We start from the raw sequence: 5,592 nt of genomic DNA on the forward strand, positions 1-5,592 counted from the left end.
ATTTGTTATACTAGTAATGTACTGCTTAAGTTATTGATTTATATTGTTAGTTGGTTGAGTGTTTGATCCTTGAAGTTAAAATGAAAAAAAAAAACTACTTTCCTAATACAATACCGTGCAAAAGTTTGGGGACAGTAAGTTTTTTTTTAAATTCAGTGATGATGCATTAAATTTAATAAAAAAAATTATGTCAATAAAATGACAATTAAGACTTTTCCATTGTGTCAAGAAAATTATATTTTAAATAAACTGTCAATTCATCTAAGAATCCAGAAAAAAAAGTGTAATGGTTTCCACCAAAATATGAAGCAGCACAACTGTTTTCAACATTGATAATAATCAGAAATGTTTCTTAAGCAGCAAATCGGGCATATTAGAATGATTTCTAAAGGATCATGTGAAAAAAAACTTTCCTAATACAATACCGTGCAAAAGTTTGGGGACAGTAAGTTTTTTTTTTAATTCAGTGATGATGCATTAAATTTAATAAAAAAATTATGTCAATAAAATGACAATTAAGACTTTTCCATTGTGTCAAGAAAATTATATTTTAAATAAACTGTCAATTCATCTAAGAATCCTGAAAAAAAAGTGTAATGGTTTCCACCAAAATATGAAGCAGCACAACTGTTTTCAACATTGATAATAATCAGAAATGTTTCTTAAGCAGCAAATCGGGCATATTAGAATGATTTCTAAAGGATCATGTGACATTTAAGACTGGAGTAGTGATGCTGAAAATTCAGTTTTGATCACAGGAATAAATTACATTTTAAAATATATTTAAATTGAAAACAGTTATTTTAAATTGTAATAACATTTCACAATATTATTGTATTTTTAAAGTCTCATAAGAGACTACTTATAAATATAAATTAAAATATAAATTAAAAAATTACGAATTCTTTGAAAAACTAATCTTAATCCTTTAACTTTCTCCGCCTTCTGACATCATCATGTAGAAACGTTCATAAATTAATCCTGAATGTCAGTTGATTAAATTGAGCTTTGATGATTCATAATGACTTGTATGTAAAAGAACAGCGTGAACATACTTCAAAAAGTCTTCTTTTGTGTTCCACACAACTTGGACATTAGGGTGAGTAAATGGTGAACTGTTCCTTTAAGATCTCCTTGGTTCCTGCTGCTTTAACAGTGTCATATAAGTTACATCAACCCAATATAATGGGGAAATCTGTTGAGTCATGAGAACATGACACCAAAAAAGTTTCCTGTCCGACATTTGCTAGTTTTTTCCCCAAAATAAGAAGCAGTTGTGTTTTTGTGGTTGCCATGTAAAGAGAGAGTTTATCACCCAGCCATCTTCTCTCAGCACCTGCAAAGAGTTAGGACATCAAAGCCTCCGCTAGCAAGCAAGCATCCCGGAGCCCCGCCCCCAGCCTTAGCCACTGCTCCTCATGTTATTGTTTTGACTGAGGGCAGTAGTCACATGACCCTGCAGTGTTATGACTGGGGGCTGTGGAATGTAGGTCACTCCGAGCTCTCCCAAAAGAAAGCTCGGTCTGCTCTTATAACACTGTACCACTCTGAGCACACTTTCTTTCATCTCTTGCCCCAGAAGGATGGATGTATCTGCTCATATATCACATCATGGCTGAGGATGAAGGAAGCAGAGAAGGGAAACATGCATTGCATGCCATTTCTGGGAGCTGATCTATCGAATATAAGAGAATCAGCTACCGTGTTAACTAGTAACAAAAATTAGGATTAAATTAATTATTTTAATCCTGCCTAAAATTGCCACTGTAACATATTACAAATCTAAGTTTTTGAGAGTGATGAGTTTTTCTTTAGCTCTATAAGCGGCTTTGTTTTATATTATGACATTTATTATTGTTGCACAATATCGGTACCATATCGGTTATTAGAATTTATTTTGATTTCTTTTAGTTTATTGTCATTGGTTGATATTGGTCGATATGGTACAGGAGTGTCCAAACTTGGTCCTGGAGGGCCGGTGTCCTGAAGAGTTTAGCTCCAACCCCAATTAAACACACCTGAACCAGCTAATCAAGCTCTTACAAGGCATACTAGAAACTTAAAGGCAGGTGTGTTGAGGCAAGTTTGAGCTAAACTCTGCAGGACACTGGCCCTCCAGGACCGAGTTTGGGCATGCACCCCTGATATGGTGTATATATATATATATATATATACACCATATCGAAACATATAAACAATAATTTAATAACACTGTTAAATCTTTGCAAGTCTCAAAATGAATATAAATTTTTTTAGACCGTACATTAAACTGTTGTGATGCCTGATTTTAGTTTTTAGTGTTTTATTTTTCATTTAGTTGGATTAAATAGTATAGAATTTTGATATCGGCTCATCATATTCGAATGATTTCTGAAGGATCATGTGACACTGTAGACTAATAATGCTGAAAATTCAGCTTTGCATCACAGAAATAAATTACATTGTAAAATATATTCCAATAGAAAACAGCTGATTTAAATTGTAATCATATTTCAAATTTTTTTGATTAAATAAATGCTGCTTTGGTAAGCATAAGAGACTTATTTCAATAATGTTTCAAAAATCTTACCGAATCCAAACCTTTGAACAGTAGTGTACATGTTATTGTTGTCTCATGTTTTTTCAAAGAGAGTAATTCTATTCTAACAAAATAACACAGCTTTTCTTTTTGCGCGACATCATAATATAGAGACTTTTTCATAATTTAATCAATCCTGAAAGTTTTTTTAAATGACTCCCTCCTCAGTTTACTTGGCTTACACCAGCCAATGAAAATGCTCTTTCGCACACTGATGCTCAATAGTCTGAAGCATCTGACATCTCACATTAAATGCTCTAAGAGTCACTGATTCTTTTGTTTTAGCCCTTAATTTAATTGTCAATCAATTTGACAATCACATCTAGAGTGCTTCTACCCCCCATCCTCAGCCCACCCCTCAAACACTACACCAGGGTGACAGCTCAGTATTTATAATGCACATAACATGGCCACAGAGAGTAAACAAATGAGGTAGTAAACGATATATGAGAATGTGTGTGTTTTTTAATGCGTGCCATTGGGGATGAATCTCTTTAAAGATGAATGAATTGAGTATTTGCATCAACCAGAGTGGTACAATTAACAATTGTTGTCAGCCTGACTTGGAGGAAATCAATTCTATTGACACTAGTAGTGTGGATGTGTAAACAAAGAGGAGTTTTATTACTTTCCCAAGACATTTACACTGCCAGACAGATTTCGACACACCTCTACATTCGTTATTATTACACAATGTAAAATAATAGTAAAGTCAATCAAATATGTATACACTGTAAAATCCAATAGTTTACCTTACTTAGATTTACTTAGTAATCTTTACTTAGTTGTTATACTTACTAGGTTTTATTAAGTTACAGCCACTTTCAAGGCAAATAAAACAATTTACTTACTGTTTTGAGTGACACTTAAAATATTCAAGTAGCCACAAAGGAACCAATAACATTGGGAAGTAACTAGTTACATGTAATGGAATTACGTAATTTAATTACAAAATAAAAGTAACTGTAATCAGTTACAGTTACTGAGAAAAAATTTGTAATTAAATTACAGTTACTCCCACATACAGATTTCATTGATTTCTTTCATAAATTGCAGCGAGTGCTCTAAAATATGAAACACCAATGTTTCAGGAGTTTATAACATGCTTATTTGATAACTCTTTTATTTCCTATAGCTGACTTCATATTCAATTGATGTTGATTTTCCTAAAATGTGTTTTTTTTTAAACTCACCATTATAGTGATTAGCGTTCCCTTTGGTTGGGCACTTGGAACTTTGTTTATGTTACTATAATTATCTTCCTGTTAAAGCAGCAATGCAATATGAAATCAGAGTAATTTAGTTTCAAGGAAAGAAAAACAAGATTACTTTTAGAAGGTGACCTACCTTCTAATTAAATCAATGATGTATTATTTTTTGTGTCTGTTTTAGTCAATGAACTTTTGCAAAATTTATTTTTTCATAAATACCTTAAAAAGCTTATAATTGGGTTCATATAATCCTTAAATAGTGTGGGGTAACATGCTAACGTCACACAAAGACTTAAACATTCAGCACGTGAATCACAACAATGGTAACAATTCAGTTTCATTTATTTTTATTAATTGTAACAATAACCATTTAATTTGCTCTTTTTGTTGTGCTACTACTGACACAAGACAGCAAATAAAATTGTCAAATAAAATCAACAACTATAAAACAAAGCAATTGCATAATTTATTCATGCCGCAATGCACTCTGGGAGTCAGTGAGTAGCTACACAGTCATGAGTAAACCTAAATGAAAGGATCAAGTACCCCCTACAGTACTTTTTTAGTTACTAGAACTCTTGTATAAGTAAACTATACTAACTAAGCTTTTGTCAGTACAAGATACTATTCCTATTTCACTTTACTTAGTTTTTTCAAGACAATCGGTTTGCATGCTTTTTTTAAGTAAGCCCAACTAATTAGATTTTACAGTGTAGAAATGATGTAGTAACCAAACCATCCTTACTGGGATGCTTTTAAACATGAGAGTTTACACGTTTGGATACTTGTGGTAGATTTTATTTATTTATTATTATTTATCTAGTCCATCAACTAAATATGTACATGAACATTTGTGTACAAACAATTTTGAAACATTTAAACATTCATGTTCTGGCAATATAATTGAAATTGTATGTACAGATTGTTTGTAAGATAGTAAGATTATGTGAAGTATGTTTTACAACATACAAAATACTAAACTCATTTTATTTCAAAATTTCATACTTTGTGTGTGTTGCTTGCCATTTCGTTGTAATTATTGTTACATTTGCCTGTAATTTCTGAGTGAAATTGTTTCAGAATAAATCCTGCACCTATTGTTTGTGTATGTATTTGTGTATGTGTGTTTATTTAGTTTAAATGTTGAAAAAAAAGATGTATCAGATGTATAATTATGCAAGTAAGTTCTTGCAATATAACTAAGATTGTATTGATTTATTTTAGATATGAAAAGATTCTGGCAATATACATTAAATTTTGTTAAATTTTGAAAAAATAAATCAAAAATTATTTATATATTTATTTAAGATTTGAAAAAGAAAGAAAACAAAGTTTATAATGTAAGCATTTAATTTCACGCAATGTACTTGCTATTTTATTAATTAATTTATTTAAACTGTTAAAAAAATCTAATTTTATAATTACACATGTAAATTCTGGCAATATAATTGAATTAGTATCAATTCATTCATTTAAATTCTTTCATTCATTCATTCATTCATTCATTCATTCATTTTTAAATTAGAAAAAAACTTTTATAATTTAAGCATGCAAGTTCTGGCAATATACTTAAAATTGTATTCATTTAAATTTCGGGGGTCTGATTTGATATCTTAAGAGTTAAGTTCTGACGATATAATGGAAATGTTTGTTTATTTATTTAGTAAGTTAGTTATGTCTTTTAAAAAATCTCCATTTTGTCTGTGTGATTTATTTATAGAAACTGTTCTTTGGTGGTGGGAGGGAGGCGGGCATAGATTTTTGGCCACTATTGTGAAGACCCTGGGGGCGTCTCCCACTGTC

The sequence above is a fragment of the Sinocyclocheilus rhinocerous genome, unplaced genomic scaffold (assembly GCF_001515625.1).
Source record: "Sinocyclocheilus rhinocerous isolate Xijiao unplaced genomic scaffold, SAMN03320098_v1.1 scaffold200, whole genome shotgun sequence".
NCBI lineage: Eukaryota > Metazoa > Chordata > Actinopteri > Cypriniformes > Cyprinidae > Sinocyclocheilus > Sinocyclocheilus rhinocerous.